The sequence below is a fragment of the Colias philodice genome, unplaced genomic scaffold, assembly GCF_061535455.1.
Source record: "Colias philodice isolate Cphi_HAF_F1 unplaced genomic scaffold, ilColPhil1 Martin Lab GWU primary ptg000018l_1:14663442-14930425, whole genome shotgun sequence".
In the NCBI taxonomy this organism is placed as follows: Eukaryota; Metazoa; Arthropoda; class Insecta; order Lepidoptera; family Pieridae; genus Colias; species Colias philodice.
The window spans coordinates 67,501-87,500 of record NW_028322191.1 but is presented as its reverse complement, the minus strand read 5'-3'; the positions used below and the strand labels follow the sequence as shown (position 1 = coordinate 87,500).

At 39.9% G+C, this 20,000-nt stretch overlaps 2 non-coding genes and 1 pseudogene across 2 annotated transcripts; all 3 read right to left on the bottom strand.

Moving 5' to 3' along the window:
- Window positions 1–10,573, bottom strand: part of LOC149474785 (large subunit ribosomal RNA) — a 13,051-nt pseudogene extending 2,478 nt beyond the window's left edge.
- Window positions 10,574–10,979: 406 nt separating this feature from the next.
- Window positions 10,980–11,136, bottom strand: LOC149474784 (5.8S ribosomal RNA). Its single transcript, XR_016318290.1, has one exon. It is a non-coding gene; the product is annotated as a 5.8S ribosomal RNA (ribosomal RNA).
- Window positions 11,137–11,413: 277 nt separating this feature from the next.
- Window positions 11,414–13,318, bottom strand: LOC149474783 (small subunit ribosomal RNA). Its single transcript, XR_016318264.1, has one exon. It is a non-coding gene; the product is annotated as a small subunit ribosomal RNA (ribosomal RNA).
- Between the last annotated feature and the right edge of the window lie 6,682 nt (window positions 13,319–20,000).

Here is a 20,000-nt window from a genome sequence, read left to right as displayed (position 1 = left end):
GCGTTCTTTAGGCGCCTTAACACTACGTTTGGTTCATCCCACAGCGCCAGTTCTGCTTACCAAAATTGGCCCACTTGGCACCGTCATCAGATCTCCGGCTTCATCGTTCGAGTAAGCCGGAGTTCTCACCCATTTAAAGTTTGAGAATAGGTTGAGGTCGTTTCGGCCCCAATGCCTCTAATCATTCGCTTTACCGGATGAGACTGTTGCACATCGACGCCAGCTATCCTGAGGGAAACTTCGGACGGAACCAGCTACTAGATGGTTCGATTAGTCTTTCGCCCCTATACCCAGTTCCGACGATCGATTTGCACGTCAGAATCGCTACGGTCCTCCATCAGGGTTTCCCCTGACTTCGACCTGACCAGGCATAGTTCACCATCTTTCGGGTCCCAGCATCTGTGCTCAGAGCGCGCCTACATTCACAGATTGGAAACGAGACGCCTCGGGAGTGCGAGAGGTCGACCTTGCGGCGCGACGCTCCATCCTCCCTGAGCGCGCGACAAGCGCACGCCTTCTGTACGGTTTACGTATTACATCGAATGTGGACTGTATTTAGGTCGCTAATAGGCTGCTAATAATGCTATGATATTATGGGACAACTGGGAACACTTTAATTATCGCTAATAATTATATATAATTCACGCGGATTCGAGCGGATAGATTAGCACTCGGGCGCTGCTATGGAAGAACTGCGCTTTCCGGCCGGCTCGGCCGTCGCACGATAATAATGCTGAGGCAGCTTGACCTCATTTACGTATTGCTCAATAATTGTCATTAATGTAATGTAACTATGGATAATAAGTAATTTAAAATAAAATGTTTGTTCGCTGCTCGAACATGCTCCCGAGGCCCACAGAAGATATATATAAAATTTTATAAGTTTGGAAATGTTTGTAATGCATAAAGATTATAGTTCCACCACTGATTCACTTATAGCAGAGCGTTTGTGAGCTATTGGAGACGTCGACCTATCGCTCCTTTTAAATCGCGCACTTGCCCATCGTCTGAGCCTGTTTTGTTCGCATGATACTTCACTACACTCTCCCCGCTCGGGTAAGGGAGACGCACGAACACTAGTAACACTTTTTTGGTGCACACACACTCTAGAATCGACACACTCTTGGGGTATTGTCCGAGACTGAATAGTTTGTTGCGCTGCTGGGACGCTCTGCTGTTGGGCTGCTGGGACGCTCTGCTGTTGGGCTGCTGGGACGCTCTGCTGTGGAGTCGCTCGACTCCTTCGCCACCACACGAAGAAAAAGATGCTTGCTAATATTGCTAGTGTTAGTGTTCCATATGACACTGCGTATTGGTGTAGGTCGTGTTTTGAAATACCTAAGGTATCCGTATTCTCGACAGCGTTTTTCATTATTTTTATTTTCTCCCCAAGAGTTTTTAATGATGCGTTGATATCTTCGTCGTCGGAGTAGTTTTCGATAGGCAGAGCAGAGTTAATCAGATTGTGAATGGGATTTAATTTGGTTTCTAATATGTCGGGTTTCAGATATAGCTTGTTTTCAAGTTGCTTAAATGAGTACAGTGTGATATCTTGTCCCTTTATTATGCATTGTTTGTTTAGTGATATAAGCCCGGCCTTGCTGACTTGGCGCGACTGTATGTCATCGTCACATATAATGCGTATGTGTGCAGTATCGCATTGAAAATATAAATATGTAGTTAGATCGTGTAATTGTATCCAACTACTTTTACAGCTGTTTATAATGTAATTACATTTATTATTTTTTAATTCGCAAAAACGTTCATGGTTGCTAAAGCTTATTATAGGACCGTGCAATTGGCAAAAATAAATATCATAATGGTTTTGGCATGATTGTAGTTCCGCTAATGTTAATGTAATGTAGGCATCTCTCTTTATGTTTATAGAAATATATTCCGCTATTGGTTTTATACTTATCATGTTGCTGTTAACTTGTTTGGTTCTTCCAAAGTTGGGTTATATGGTTGGCGTTATTTTTAATGAGCTCGATTTCCTGTTCATATTTCTCAGCAAAGCTTTGATCAAGTACTCCGAATAATGAATTAGCCACTGAGCCGACCGCATTGAAAAGACCGCGCCGGGTTCTTGACCGCGCGTCGAAATGCTGATTCAGTAACAGCTGGTTGTAGTATTGCAGTTCATTGTAATCATGACGTATTTGTAACAAGATAGTCTGGCAGTGATTCGATTCATTCATATTAGCGCAGGTTTTTTCTAAGTAATCCGATAAAAGATCTGCCGCTGTGTTCCCTTGCCAATATGGAGACATGTCAAAATATGCGATTAGCTTCCATTTGTCCCTAGCTAGTTGCATTTCGCCCATCGAGTCAAAGTATATGGATAGATTGCTTTCAAGCTGTTTTAACTTATATTCCGCTGTAGAGTACGATAAAATGCTCATAAAAAATATTAATGATAATACGACGCTTACAAGTTTTGAAGGAATATTTTGTCTGATTCGACTTTTCTTTCTTTCGCTTTTCAATTCGCTGCTGTTGTTTTGAATGATTCGACTTTCCTTTCTTTCGCTTTTCAATTCGCTGCTGTTGTTTGGAATGGATATATTATTATTTTGCTGATGATTGCTTTTTTCTTCGAGTGGTAATAATGATAACTTTACTACTGGCCGCTTTAAGATTCCATTTTTTGTTTTTAATGTAACGACTCTTACTAACCCGTCGCTTCCTGGATGGGTTTCTACTACTCGGCCCACTGGCCACTTCCCGGCTGGCATAATATCATCGTGAATAGTCACTAAATCCCCTATTTTAAGGTTTCTTTGAGGTTCTAACCATTTGCTTCGAACCGTCAACTGGCTGAGATATTCATTTTTCCAACGTTTCCAAATATCATTAAAAGTTTTATTTACTAAGTACCATCTAGTCCTGGCATCATGTGCTGTTTCTATTAGAGTATTCTCCGCTCGCTGATTTAAAAAATGTGAAGGTGTTAAGAAATCTAAATCTTCTACGTCTTCCGTAATTGAACATAAAGGCCTTGAGTTAAGGCATCCCTCTATTTGGGCAAGGATTGTGCTGTATTCTTCAAAGGTTAACGCTTGCTCTCCCACTACTCTTTTTATATGCTGTTTTAGGCTTCTTATCGATCTTTCCCAAATTCCTCCTGCGCTAGGCCACGATGGACAGTTCCAGTGCCATTCTATCTCCATTTCGGTGATTTCTTTGTAAAAACTATCGCTAAAATTGCTTATTAATTCATTATATTCTTGTTGTATAATTTTATTTGCTCCGACAAAGTTCGTGCCATTATCTGAATATATATGCTTTGGGGTTCCGCGTCGTGCTGCCATGCGTCGCAGAGCCGCTATGAAAGTTGTGCTGCTGAGGTCGGAAACTATCTCTATATGTACCGCTTTCGTAACCATGCATATGAATAACGCTATGTAACCTTTCGTGGTTTTAACTCCTCGACCTTTATTAATCTTGACGTTGACGAATCCTGTAAAATCGACTCCTGTATGATAAAATGGAAGAGCTGGATTAACACGATAACTAGGCATATCTCCCATTAGTTGATGTAATTTTGTAGGCTCTCGCTTTTTACATGTGATACAGGTACGAAGTTGCTTCTTTGTTGCTCGATATCCCTTAACTATCCAGTATTTTTGCCTTAAAATTGAAATAGTAATTTTTGCTCCACCGTGAAAAGAAAGTTCGTGTGCTTCGTTTATCAGTAGTTCCGTTAAACGTCCGCTATATGGAATAATTATTGGATATTTCATATCTTCGCTGATGTTTGCATTCTTTAAACGACCTCCAACTCTTAAAATACCATTTTCATCTAAAAATGGATTTAAGCTTAATAATGCACTATTCGATCGTAATTTATTTTCCTTTTTTAATTGCTCTAAATCAGCTGAGAATTCAGTCGATTGAACATATTTAATAATTGCCGTTTTAGCTTTTCTCACGTCTTGTAATGTGAGATACGTCGGCCTTTGTTTTAATGACGGTGTAATCGCTCGTAATATCCATGCTAATACTCGTACTATTTTTATTAATGAACTATATTTGTTTAATAAATTTTCTATTATGCTTGATGTGTATATTTTTTGAATAATATTAACTTGTTTTCTTATTTCTAAATTTGTCATATAATTAGTGTGCTGCTGCTTATTTTTAAAATCTGAACTCAATAACCATTCTGGACCTTGCCACCATAATAAATTTTCTTTTAATTGTAATGCTGTTTGACCTCGACTCGCTGCGTCAGCTGGATTTTCTTTCGTTTTTACATAGCGCCATGATTGAGGTTGCATTGTTTCGTGAATTTTCTTTACTCGATTTGCTACAAAGGGCTTCCAACGGTCGGGGTTGCCGTTAATCCAACCAAGGGCTACCATTGAATCGCTCCATCCATAGATTTCAACTTTCGTGCTGCTGATGCTATTTTTTATTTTATTCATTAATTTTGCTAATAACTCCATGGCACATAATTCTAATCTAGGTAAAGATACTTCCTTTTTATTTGGCACTAATCTGGATTTTGCTGCTATTATTATAGTTGAGATTGCGCTATTTTTTACGACTCTGGCATATATGACGCATGCATAGGCTTTTATTGAGGCATCGCAGAACCCATGTAATTCAATTATGCTATTCTCATCACATTTATACCATCTGGGAATTTTAATACATTTTAACGTATTTAGCTCATTTTTTATTTTTATCCATTCGCTTTTTATATCTTGGGAGACTGGATCACGCCATTCAAGATCTGCTTGTAACCATACTTTTTGAAATAAAATCTTAATTTTTGTTGTAAGCGGCGTCAACCATCCTAATGGGTCAAATAGCTTAGACATTTCCGATAATAATTTTCTTTTCGTTAACTTTGCTGAGTTTTCATATAATACGCTATCATAGTCGAATACAAATACGTCACTAATAGGGTCCCATCGTAGGCCTAATGTTTTCGGCGTGTTTTCCGTTTTAAACATAAATGTTGATTGCTCGTCTCGTTCTTTGCTGGTTATGTTTTCAATGAGGCTCTTATCATTTGCAATCCATTTTCTCAATAAGAAACCTGCTCCGCTAAGTACATGATTCACCTCCGCTATTTTTTGCTGACCTTCGCTAATTGTGTGTGCTCCCGAGATGTAGTCATCCATATAAAACTCTTCTTTAATGCTTTTTGCTGCTTTTGGGAAATTATTTTGCTCATCTTGTGCTAGCTGATTCAACGTCATAATTGCTAAGAAAGGTGCTGCTTTGGTTCCGTAAGTGATAGTTGTTAATTGATACGCTTTTATAGGCTGGTCTGGGCTTGATCTCCACCATATCTGTTGAAGTTTTTGGTCTTCTTCTTTTACTAATATTTGTCGATACATTTTTTCAATATCAGATGTGTAGGCGTAACGATATAGTCTCCATTTGATAATGATACTTTGTAAATCCTTTTGCATATTGGGTCCCTTGTGCATAACGTCGTTTAAGCTGTAGCCTGTCGTGGTTTTTGCTGATCCGTTAAATACGACTCGTAGTTTAGTAGTGCTGGATGCTGCTCGCTGTACCCCATGATGTGGTAAAAAACATTGTACGCTTGAATTAAATGCTGCTAGTTTCATGTGTCCCAGTTGTATATATTCGCTCATAAATTGCTTGTATTGCTCCGATAATTCATGCTGCTTATTAAGTTTATTTTCTAAATTCTTAAATTGTGCTAACGCTAGTTTTTCAGACGATCCCAATTTTTCTAACGCTTGATCCTCCATAGGTATGCTTACTTCATAACATCCGTTTTTTAATCGCTTTGTAGTTGCTAAGTAATAATCTAAACACTGCTTATCTTTCGCTGACATATCATTTTGCTCTTGTATATCCTCTATTTTCCAAAAATCTTGAATTCCTTGTATGTGATTCAAAATAACGTTGCAGTGGAAGGTATTTATACTGCCTCCACATAATAACCAACCCAATTGCGTCTGCTGTGCTAGTGGTTGTGAGATTTCGCGGCCTCGAATGATCCCATCTAACATAATATATGAATAAATATCTGCTCCAAATAACATATCTACTGCTCGGCTTTTGTTAAATTCTGGATCTGCTAAGTTTAAGTGCGCTATACATTTCGACCAGCCGGGTTTTTCGAACGATCTATTAGGTAGATTTTTTATAAGATTAGTCATAATGAATGTATCGACGTTGAAGGTAAAATTGTTATATATAGATTGGCAATTAATCTTGAGTTTTCCACGACAGTTGTTTTCTTGGCCCCCTACACCAAGGACGATCCCTTTGCTTTTTTGACGTTTTAAACCCAGTTGCTGTGCTGCTCGTTCGGATATGATACTAATTTGAGACCCTTGGTCGATCAGTGCTCGCATAATGTGCTGTTTGCCATCTTCAGCTGTTACCTTTACCAATGCGGTGGCTAAAAGTACTTCAGAATCATCTTGCTGAGACATATTCGATTGATTTTTGGGGCTGTAATAGACCTGTCTTTGGGTGTTGCTACTCATCAATTTTTTATTTCTAAAATTTTCGCTAGCTTGCTGCTTAAAACATTCGTGTAATAACGTGTGATGTGCGCCAGCACACACATGACACCGCTTATTCGAAGTACATTGACTTCCATTGTGATCAAAAATGCAATTAATGCAAAACCGTAGTTGCTTAACCGTTTGTAGTTTATTCATAAATGATAATTTAATAAATTGTGGACAATTAGTGAGCGCGTGTTCGAAATTGCATAAGGGGCATTTTTTCGCTGAGGTGTGCATTGACGTCAGTGACCTCTTTACTTGATTATTAATATTAATTCTATTTGAATTAATATGTATAGGTTGTCTGTTCGTTGCTAATAATTGATTTGATGTTCTATGATATCTTTGTTCTGCTGCTGAATTTTGGTTTCTTCGTGATGATTCAAGCGATGTAAATTTGTTTTCAAGAAAATCCAAAAATTCTTGTAGTATAGGGAGCTCTCGAGAGTTTTTTAATGATTCTACGTATTCAGAATAAGTTTCGCTGTCTAATTTTTGCGATAATAAATGTACCAATAGCGGATCCCAAGTAGTTATATCTACGCCCAGGTTTTTTATAGCGTGCAAGCTTTCTAATGTGACGTCATGTAATTTCTTGATTGCTAGATATGATTGCTGCTGTATATTAGGTAAATTGAGAAATATGTTAACGTGCGATGTAAAAATTAGCTTTTTGTTATTAAATCGATGATTTAGAATGTTCCAACAAACTAAATAATTATCGGAGCTGATAGGCAAATGCTGTATAAGGCGCTCGGCTTCCCCGCTTACTTTAGCTTTCAAAAATTGCATTTTTTGCGCGTTCGATATTGATGTATTCTTATGTATAGTTTCATTAAAAAGGTCTTTGAATGATACCCACTGATGATAATTGCCAGAAAATGTCGGTATATCCATCTGCGGAGTTGATTTATCTCTATGACTTGTTGCACACATTTTCAAATTTATAGCTCTCTTTGTATTGATATATATTTTTTTCATGCTTAGTAAAATTAATTTCGTACGCTTCATCTTCCTCTCCAAGTTCACCCACTATCTCCCAATGTAGATTTTCCACCGCTGACCATCGATTGTGGAGAATACGAAGGGAGTCTTCATATTCCCACTTCTCCTCCAAATTATTCACATCAATATTGCTTACTGCTCTGATAAATGCTTTAAAATTGACTTCCTGCTTTCGAGATAAATCGTCTAATTTGCTGTTGGTCCCCCGTGATTGAAATGTTGTAGACCTAGGCGTCGTTTGAGATTCTAAACCGGATCCTCCCGCTTTCGGCTCTAGATGGGCTTGCTTTTGTAATAAAAAATTATCATATGCTTCACTGATCGCTTCCTTTGCTCGAATATAAGTGTCGTGAATATTAATAAATTCTTCCCGCATAAAATATTGATGCTGTGTCGATTCATATTTTAAAAGCTTTTCATGATTTTTCTGGCATTCATCCCATAAAGATTCTAATATATCTAAACGCTGTCTACAATATTCGATACTCTTACGCTCTGCACTATCTTTTTTAAAATTCGCTAATAACTTCTTTATTTTGTCCTTGATCTCTAGTTGGACCGTATATAAAGCTTCCATTGTAATATAAAATAATCAAACGGTAGAAATAAAAAATAAAATGGAAAATTCTTACTTGGCTGTCTCGGATACGGTCGACGTGGCTACGTCCCCGGATACCTTAGGTTGCTTGCTGTTGCTGGCTGACGTGGCGGTTGACGCGTGGCGGCACGTGCTGGTGCTGATGACGTAGGCGGCTGGCTTACGTCTTGCTGGTTGTTGATTGCTGATTCCTTGTTGCTAATTTCTGATGGCTATTTGCTGCTTGCTGATTGCTATATGCTAATTTTTGGTCACTGATCGTCTGATGCTAATTGATAGTTGCTGATTGCTAGATGCTGAATGCTCGATGCCAATTGCTGGTCGCTTAATGCTGGATGCTAGATGCTGATTGCTGGATGCTAGATGCCTGATGCTAAATGCTAGTTGCTGGTCGCTTATTGTTGCTTGCTATATGCTAGATGCTGGAGGCTAGATGCCAAGTGCTAGATGCTAATTGCTGGTTGCTAGATGCTAGTTGCTAGATGCTGGATGCTAGATGCTAATTGCTGGTTGCTAGATGCTAGTTGCTAGATGCTGGATGCTAGATGCTAATTGCTGGTTGCTAGATGCTGGATGCTAGATGCTAATTGCTGGTTGCTAGATGCTAGTTGCTAGATGCCTTTTGCAGTTCACGGATTGCTGATTGCTACTTGCTATATGCTGGTCGCTGATAAATAATTTCTGGTTGCTACTTGCTATATGCTGGTTGCTGATAGATAATTTCTGATTGCTACTTGCTATATGCTGGTCGCTGATAGATAATTTCTGATTCTGCTAATTCTGCTGTTCTGTTAATTACTATTCCGCTCGAATGCTGCTGCTAGATATTCTGATAGGGGGTTTTGCTGCTGGCTGGCTGTACTTTGCTCGGGGCGATGCGCGTGGCGACACGTGGAGCTGACGCAAGCTCTTTTATGGCTTGAAAATGCTGGATTTTGTATCTCGTTAAAATGCTAATTTTGGCTGCTGTTGAATGATATGCTGCTTGCTTGTAGTTATAAGATAATACGCTGAATAAATATCACGGGGGAAGAAGGGACACGTGGATTTCCGGTTCCACGTCACACTTTACACTCGCGACGCGGCACACTTTTTTTACGGTAATCCGGCTCGAAAATGTACGGTTTACGTATTACATCGAATGTGGACTGTATTTAGGTCGCGTTATAAGCTGCTAAGAATGCTATGATATTATGGGACAACTGGGAACACTTTAATTATCGCTAATAATTATATATAATTCACGCGGATTCGAGCGGATAGATTAGCACTCGGGCGCTGCTATGGAAGAACTGCGCTTTCCGGCCGGCTCGGCCGTCGCACGATAATAATGCTGAGGCAGCTTGACCTCATTTACGTATTGCTCAATAATTGTCATTAATGTAATGTAACTATGGATAATAAGTAATTTAAAATAAAATGTTTGTTCGCTGCTCGAACACCTTCACTTTCGTTGCGCCTTTCAGTTTTATCAATCATACGGCACGGAATGCCGTACATAAACTCAATGACTCGCACACATGCTAGACTCCTTGGTCCGTGTTTCAAGACGGGTCCTGCGAGTGCCCGAAACTGAAACATCGCAGACGGACACGCGCACAGTCAGAGACTACACGGCTGCGACAACAGCGGCGCCACGTCGTCGTCCGCACATAGGCAGGACGTCGGCGATGACACGAACACTTGCGTCGGGCCTGACGCGTCGGAACGCGTGCGCGGTTCCCATATATGAATATACCGTCCTCCGCCGGTCGGCGTACGTCACGGTCTAACGGCCGGCGTTGTTTAGACGCGGCCGCTAGGCTCCCGAACGACGCTTAGACCGACAGAGAGAACGGGTCGCGATGTATCCACCCCTTGCGGAGTGTTTACTAAGAGAGAAGTGCACGCCGTCCGCGAACGTCGACCCGCACGACCTGTGCCCGCACGTACACGCCGTGAGACGCGCAAGTGCAAACATCAAGGCGCGAACGGGTACGCCGCGGAATGACGATGAATCTCTCCGTTCGTTCATTCGAGTTTCGCAGGTTTACCCCTGAACGGTTTCACGTACTCTTGAACTCTCTCTTCAAAGTTCTTTTCAACTTTCCCTCACGGTACTTGTTCGCTATCGGTCTCGCGGTAATATTTAGCCTTAGATGGAGTTTACCACCCACTTAGGGCTGCACTCTCAAGCAACCCGACTCTGAGGAGTGTCCCTCTCGCAGATTCGCTCCGTCGCTACGGGCCTGGCACCCTCTACGGGAAAACGGCCCCGTTCAAGACGAACTTGGACAGGTGCGAAACCTACGAGAAAGCGGAACCTCCCAAACACCACATCTCCCGCGACCGTTACGACCGCGGGATTCAGTGCTGGGCTATTCCCTGTTCGCTCGCCGCTACTAGGGGAATCCTGGTTAGTTTCTTTTCCTCCGCTTACTAATATGCTTAAATTCGGCGGGTGATCCTCCCTGATCTGAGGCCAACGATAAAAAGTGGGAGGCAGACGCGATATCCGTCAGCGCTACTACGACGCTACACGGACGTCGAGTCCGCCTACGCTTCACTTTCATATTTTATCATAATACACATCATATTATTATGACAAAAATAATATATTATACACAATAACACGCACTACGAGCGCTTTGAATGCGGCTCGGCTTATATGCGAAACAGTTCACGACACATTCTACACGAGACATATCATACGAGCGTCGCGCGAGAAGCGTCCACAACGGTTTCACACCGAGTCGCGCACACGTAGAACATAATACAGGTAAAATTTTCAAACGGATAGCGTGCACGCAATGCGCTCGCTAAACCGTCACATGCTCACACACGCGTGAAAACACGCGTGTGAACAGTGTGGATTGTTGTTTTTATACAGCCGGCCCTCAGACAGGAGTGGTCCTGGATATTTCTCCACGGACCGCAATGTGCGTTCGAAATGTCGATGTTCAAATGTGTCCTGCAGTTCACACTATGACGCGCAGTTAACTGCGTTCTTCATCGACCCGCGAGCCAAGTGATCCACCGTTCAGGGTAATAGTTTATTATAATAATGTTTTCGTTTCATAATCAAAGTGTTGTGCGCGTTCTTTTATGTAACGTTTGCGTGCGTGTACATAGGTTAAAATATGTACCGCGGCGCTTTCGCGAATCACTCTAACACGTCATACACTGACATGTTAGAGGTATTCGTTTTTTTTTTTAACGGATGCAGTCACATTCACGCGTCCCACGACACTCGTTCGTACTAATACACAAACACACACGAGGCGCGTATGCGAGTAGTGCGAGAGTGCGCAGTGCGTCGTTACGTTAATGATCCTTCCGCAGGTTCCCCTACGGAAACCTTGTTACGACTTTTACTTCCTCTAAATGATCAAGTTTGGTCAACTTCCCAGCAACGCCGACGGCCGTGAAGCCACCGCGTGTCGGTCCGAAGACCTCACTAAATCATTCAATCGGTAGTAGCGACGGGCGGTGTGTACAAAGGGCAGGGACGTAATCAACGCGAGCTTATGACTCGCGCTTACTAGGAATTCCTCGTTTATGGGGGATAATTGCAAACCCCAATCCCCAGCACGAAGGAGTTTCAACGGGTTGCCCGGGCCTCTAGGCCAGGGAGAACATGTTGATTCCTTCAGTGTAGCGCGCGTGCGGCCCAGGACATCTAAGGGCATCACAGACCTGTTATTGCTCAATCTCGTGCGGCTCAAAGCCGCCGGTCCCTCTAAGAAGAATTTTAATACGCCGCCAGTGAGTTGCGCGACCCGAGAGCCGCGCACACCTAAATGACGACGCCTATTTAGCAGGCTAGAGTCTCGTTCGTTACCGGAATTAACCAGACAAATCGCTCCACCAACTAAGAACGGCCATGCACCACCACCCACCGAATCAAGAAAGAGCTATTAATCTGTCAATCCTTCCGGTGTCCGGGCCTGGTGAGATTTCCCGTGTTGAGTCAAATTAAGCCGCAGGCTCCACTCCTGGTGGTGCCCTTCCGTCAATTCCTTTAAGTTTCAGCTTTGCAACCATACTCCCCCCGGAGTCCAAAATCTTTGGTTTCCCGGAAGCTGCCCGCCGAGCCATTGTAGTAACGTCGGCGGATCGCTAGATGACATATTTACGGTTAGAACTAGGGCGGTATCTAATCGCCTTCGAACCTCTAACTTTCGTTCTTGATTGATGAAAACACCTTTGGCAAATGCTTTCGCTGATGTTCGTCTTGCGACGATCCAAGAATTTCACCTCTAACGTCGCAATACGAATGCCCCCAGTTATCCCTATTAATCATTACCTCGGAGTTCTGAAAACCAACAAAATAGAACCGAGATCATATTCTATTATTCCATGCACGAAATATTCAAGCGGCATTTTGAGCCCGCTTTGAGCACTCTAATTTGTTCAAAGTAAAATTGTCGGCCCACCTCGACACTCACTGAAGAGCACCGCGATAGGATTTTGATATTGAACCGGCTTTTAACGACCGGCTCACCGACGATATGCTCCGCAAACGTGTCAGTATCACCGCGGATGCGGTGCACCGACAGCGCGGCGCACAAATGCAACTACGAGCTTTTTAACCGCAACAATTTTAGTATACGCTATTGGAGCTGGAATTACCGCGGCTGCTGGCACCAGACTTGCCCTCCAATTGTTCCTCGTTAAAATATTTAAAGTGTACTCATTCCGATTACGAGGCCTCGTAAGAGTCCCGTATCGTTATTTTTCGTCACTACCTCCCCGTGCCGGGAGTGGGTAATTTGCGCGCCTGCTGCCTTCCTTGGATGTGGTAGCCGTTTCTCAGGCTCCCTCTCCGGAATCGAACCCTGATTCCCCGTTACCCGTGACAACCATGGTAGTCGCAGAAACTACCATCGAAAGTTGATAAGGCAGACATTTGAAAGATGCGTCGCCGGTACTGGACCATGCGATCGGCAAAAGTTATCCAGATTCATCAAAATTAACGACTTCAGACGCCAGGCCCTCCGTCGATTGGTTTTGATCTAATAAAAGCACTCATTCCATCACTGGTCAGAGTTCTGATTGCATGTATTAGCTCTAGAATTACCACAGTTATCCAAGTAACTGAGTAAGATCTAAGGAACCAAAACTGATATATTGAGCCATTCGCGGTATCGCCTTAATACGGCTTGCACTGAGACATGCATGGCTTAATCTTTGAGACAAGCATATAACTACTGGCAGGATCAACCAGGGAGCTAACTAAAGCTTCCGCTAGAGCCTCAAACGTAACACGACGATGCCGCCGCGACGTTTGCTTCTCTATATAATTATATTATGTGCGCGAGGCGTGTTTAAATAACATGATATGTGACGGCGGCGACCGTCACACGCACACTATTCACACACACACACGGGCGCGCACACGTGGATAAATCTGAACACAGTCAGTTTAACCGTTGAAAGTATCATCTTAACGAGACACCCCTCAACAATTCCCATTCGCATCAAGCGAAGGAAAAATTTTAATATCGGTCAACTTTTATGACGCAAACGATCAATCTACGCACGGAGAGTGGAAGGATCGAAAATTGCGACCAAGTTTTGGAATATACGTGTGTTTCACACACACACGTATAAACATCTGATAAAAGCCCATTGGTACATCACAAACGTGTGCGATGTGAGCATTAAAAATTTTCATACTGCCGTTCAATAGTCGTAGTATATTTTTCACGGTCTGCGCTCCGAGAGTGTATCAAGATGCGTAATATTTATTACACTACACATATAAAATACAATCTACGAAACTGACAATCTATCAAACCGTCGGCAGACGCAATGTTACTACAGCTACTACTACTTCTTCTTCTACTACTACTACTACTACCACACTACTGAACACTGATCTTCTGATTTGAAGAGTTTTTGTTGTTCCATAAAATACTAAAGATTAAAAACTGTATCGCGCCGTTTGCACAACACACGCTTTTATAATATATCATCTTTGGTCTTTTATTATTTTATAGAACTAACACTACTCTACAATTCTGTCAGACTCACCACCAAACACCAACCCCAACCCCACATCAACGCCACACCGACACGCGAACTGCGGCAACGAGGAGAGCGCAGAGCACACACGGGCGACGCGGTACAACAGCGACGAAATAATGATACATACACATACGTACAATCTCTCGCTGCTGCGCACGCGCATCGCCCCCCGTCTTCGCTAGCCTCGCGCACCGATTGTCTCGCATCCCGGCAATGGTGTTTCTGCTTGTTTAATTTTTCACGTATCACGCACGGCATATGTACATACATACATACATACATACATACATACGCCGCGCGCGACTAACGCCTCGTGTTTTCAAGGTCAAGTCAAAAAACTTTGTACGCGTGCAGTTACGGCGTGCAGTCGTCAAAAATAATTCATGATTATAAATTTCGTGGTCCATATTAAATAAATTATAAACAACAACAACAACAACAACAACAACGACAAAAGAGGGCGTTAATTTTTGATAGACATAAATTTGAACCTCAATGTAATAATAGTTAGGTTTGTGTGTAGGTTAGGTTAGGTTAGGTTAGCTTTTTAAAACTAAATTATTTCTGGCCACGAAATTTATAATCATAATATTAGCTACATTTCGTTTCTCTTTTCTCAGAAAATTCGAAAATTTTAAAATTCGAAAAAATTCGGCTATTCAACAACAACAACAAAAACAAAAGAGGGCGTTCATTTTTGATAGACATAAATTTGAACCTCAATGTAATAATAGTTAGGTTTCTGTGTGACGATTTAATAGTTAGGTTTGTGTTTAGGTTAGGTTAGGTTAGGTAAGGTTAGGTTAGGTTAGGTTAGGTTAGGTTAGGTAAGGTTAGGTTAGGTTAGGTTAGGTTAGGTTAGGTTAGCCTTTTAAATCTAAATTATTTCTGGCCACGAAATTTTTAATCATAATATTAGCTGTTTCGTTTCTCTTTTCTCAGAAAATTCGAAAATTTAAAATTCGAAAAAATTCGGCTAAATTAAAATACACCTTCCTATTTTTACCCCTTCTAAGAAACAAACATTTTGTACTCAACCGTTTTCATATTTAACAGGATTTCTAATTAAGAACACATACCGCAGAATAAACATGCCCAGTATTTTTCCTATTTCGGAGTTATACCACCGTATTAGGATAATTCGTATCGTATTACGGCGGTATTTTATTTCTTATTTTTTGGGTAAAAAATGACTTACAAAATATATGAAGCAAGCTATTTAAATAGTGGGTGTAATAGTAGGAAAATGCTATAAACAATACAACATACAAACTTGAACGGCTTATTAAGACGAAAAACTTAGTTTATAAAATACTAGCTTATGAATAGTAAATGTTGTGTACTATGTATATTGTAAATGTAATATGTAGGAAGACTCATCTTTCAACATTAACCGTATTAAGCTAAGTCTCTACTACATGACCCATTCTGGAGACCTTAAGATGACTAAGCAAGTAATCATAAGTTCTAGAGTGGGGAACAGTTAAGAAAACACCGATTTAGAAATTAATTTTATTCAACACGGACATTTGCTAAGGCATTCTATACATGAATTACTTTATTACGTAAATTATACGCTAAAATTATTCCTTGACATGTCCAGATGATCATATCGAAAGTCCCCAAGCGTGGGGGGGGGGGGGGGGTTATGCTGAGCGGGTAGTAGGGGGGTCAAAGGACCTTTATTTAGATTTTTGCTCATAAGTCTAAAACCTGCACAAATAGCATTATGGTTACTTCTAGGTAAATTTTCTATTTATAACATCTATTTTTCATATGTACCACGAGCGAAGCCGGGGCGGACCGCTAGTATATATATATAATATATCAAGCGGCATATCAAATGACGTGTGAATTACAATAAGTCATGTTTTATCAAAATCGGTTAATCTGTTTATTACATATAGGGCACCTTAGGGGTGATAGTGGGGATAAATAATCCAAATGGAGTAGCAAACGAAAGGATACATGTACATAATATATAGGTATGATTAGACATGGTTAAGATCAAAATCGGTTCTGCCATTTACTAGGGGTGAAAGGGAAAAGTTGAAAGTCTGTGAAAGTAGAAGGATATGGGAGCGGGAGAATAACCACATCCTGGAAATTTTGAACTCTTCTGTACCTAAGTTTTATAGCTCAGTTTAGTAATAAATTTTACTAACAGTTCTTTTGTGTTATTATTTATTTTATTTCTTAACTGTTCCATAATAATCTGTAAGTACCTACTTATAATTTAGTTGTATATGATAGTACGTGTTTCAAGACGTGTTTACTCAATAGTTATTGTGTGTTAAGTATAAGTAGTAACTACTATATGCAGTCACTATTCCACGCGGACGAAGTCGCGGGCACAGCTAGTATAATAATAACAACAAATAATTGATGGATAAATAACCATACCTTTCAATGCTGCCTGCCGTTCAATTTTCTCGGTTTTGGAGACGGTTTTTAATTTGTGTGTGCACATGCACATTTTTGTGGTTATCCTAAAAACGAATTCATAATAAATTATATACCATTATGATTTAGCTCGATATTTTTATAAATGTTACATAATTTTTTTCACTCACAACCATTTTATTATATTAATATAACAACGCAATGCAATTTCATGTACTATCTTTGAATCAATATCATATTTATTTCGACAGACATCGTCAGTTTGATTTATTGGTGTCAATTAAAAAAAATAAAAAAGTTTAACACAAATAAGGTTTCATATCTTTAATTAAAATATTAAATAAAATCCTCCTTGATGATTCCCAATTCGACTGTAGTCTGTACTGTTATTTTACCTCAGCCTTATGTGATTTAAAAAAAAAAATGCCAAATGTAAACATCTAAATGATTCACCGCATGTTCACCGCCCACTGTGTGGAGGGGACGCTTACGCTCCACGGTATTGGCCGTTAACCAAAAGTGCTAGCTCGCATTACGAACCGACGGCCGTAACGCCGTGTGGCGCGATCTGGACCGGTTTTATACAGAAACGGAAAAAAAGTACGGAGTATACAGACTACAGTTTCAATTTTGAACAACAGCAGTGAGAAAAAAAAAAAAACCTAAAGTTGTAATTTTGAAATTCGAATTTCGAATTATACGTTCAACAATAATTATTATTTACGTTGGTCATTTGCGGGTATGATTTATTTTATTTTATTTACAAACTAGGGCTTCGCCCGTGGTACATATTATTTCGCAATAAAAAAAAGTAGCCTATGTTCTTTCTCAGCGTCTAAAGATTGTCTGTGCCAAATTTCATCACAATCGGTCCAGTAGTTTTGATGATGAGCCTATTCATTAACAAACAAAGTTTTCCTCTTTATAATATTAGTGTAGATACAATATTATGATTGTCAGATCTACCAACCCGATATGCACACAACATTTCATGAGAATCGGTCGAGCCGTTTCGTAGGTGTTTAACTTTAATTGGTTTAGATTATACAGAAGAATAATCTAAAAATCTATATATTATGTAGGTAGGTAGGTAGGTAGGTAGGTAGGTACGTACAATATAAAAATGAGACCCGTTTCGCGTTGTCACGGCATCACGTGTGAACGGCTGAACCGATTTCGATAATTCTTTCTTATCAAGTATATTCCTTGAAGTACGATTACGTACGGTTCTTATGTAGAGAAAACGTAAATTTAATTGATATACCACTTAAAAATTAATATTAATTATTAAATGGAGAAATAATTAAACTTGTAGGTACAGTTAATTTAAAGTTTTTTTTATTTTTTTTTTTTAGTAACTGTTTAACAAATAAGTGGTAGATTGATTAGCTATCGCCCGCGGCTGTGCCTGCATTGTTCAGAACTTAACAAATTATATATACTTACTAAAAGCTTCCTCGAGATGCAGTCTATCTATTGAAATAAACCGCATCAAAATCGGTTCTCTAGTTTTAATTATACAAATTTATATAGGGAAAATAGCACACACGGACAGACATTCGAACCGATTTTCTGTTATATTTATATTATAGTTTTGTGTTTTGCAATAGTTTTAGTAAATTAATATTTTGTACTAGATTTCCGCCCGCGGCTTCGCCCGCGTTTTCAAAGGAAAACCCGCATAGTTCCCGTTCCCGCGGGATTTCCGGGATAAAACCTACCCTATGTGTTAATCCAAGTTACCTTCTATATGTGTGCTAAATTTCATTGTAATCAGTAGTATAGTAGTGGCGTATAGAAATTTACCATGTTTATAGAAATTTTCCCGGCGTAAAGAAATTTAAATTTAATAACCTAACCTAACCTATCCTTTTCCACCTTAAAGAAATTTTTCCTGACGTATAGAAATTTTCCTGGCTTATATAAATTTTCCTGACGTATAGAAATTTTCCTGGCGTATGGAAATTTTCCTGGCGTATGGAAATTTTCCGGACTTAGAAAAATTTTCCTAACCTAACCTAACCTAACCTAACCTAACCTCACCTAACCTAACCTAACCTAACCTATCCTTTTCCACCTTATAGAAATTTTTCTTGACGTATAGAAATTTTCCTGGCTTATATAAATTTTCCTGACGTATAGAAATTTTCCTGGCGTATGGAAAATTTTCGGACTTAGAAAAATTTTCCTAACCTAACCTAACCTAACCTAACCTAACCTAACCTAACCTATCCTTTTCCACCTTATAGAAATTTTTCCTGACGTATAGGAATTTTCCTGGCTTATATAAATTTTCCTGACGTATAGAAATTTTCCTGACGTATAGAAATTTTCCTGGCGTATGGAAATTTTCCGGACTTAGAAAAATTTTCCTAACCTAACCTAACCTAACCTAACCTAACCTAACCTCACCTAACCTAACCTATCCTTTTCCACCTTATAGAAATTTTTCTTGACGTATAGAAATTTTCCTGGCTTATATAAATTTTCCTGACGTATAGAAATTTTCCTGGCGTATGGGAAATTTTCGGACTTAGAAAAATTTTCCTAACCTAACCTAACCTAACGTAACCTAACCTAACCTAACCTAACCTAACCTATCCTTTTCCACCTTATAGAAATTTTCCTGGCGTATGGAAATTTTCCGGACTTAGAAAAATTTTCCTAACCTAACCTATCCTTTTCCACCTTATAGAAATTTTTCCTGACGTATAGAAATTTTCCTGGCTTATACTATAAATTTTCCTGACGTATAGAAATTTTCCTGGCGTATGGAAATTTTCCGGACTTAGAAAAATTTTCCTAACCTAACCTAACCTAACCTATCCTTTTCCACCTTTAGAAATTTTTCCTGACGTATAGAAATTTTCCTGGCTTATATAAATTTTCCTGACGTATACAAATTTTCCTGGAGTATGGAAATTTTCCTGGCGTATGGAAATTTTCCGGACTTAGAAAAATTTTTCTAACCTAACCTAAGCTAACCTATCCTTTTCCACCTTATAGAAATTTTTCCTGACGTATAGAAATTTTCCTGGCTTATATAAATTTTCCTGACGTATAGAAATTTTCCTGGCATATGGAAATTTTCCTGGCGTATGGAAATTTTCCGGACTTAGAAAAATTTTCCTAACCTAACCTAACCTAACCTAACCTATCCTTTTCCACCTTATAGAAATTTTTCCTGACGTATAGAAATTTTCCTGGCTTATACATATAAATTTTCCTGACGTATGGAAATTTTCCGGACTTAGAAAAATTTTCCTTACCTAACCTAACCTAACCTATCGGCGGAAAATGCGGAAAATGCGTGGAAATGTCCTATGCCTGGGTAATGCCTGGAAAATATCCGGAAAATGCGTGAAAATGTCCGAAAAAAGCGTGGGAAAATGCCCGGAAAACGAAAAATAGGTCGACTTAACCTGTAACCCTGTATATATGGGGGTAAAAGTGGGAATGAAAAAAACGAAGGTTGACCT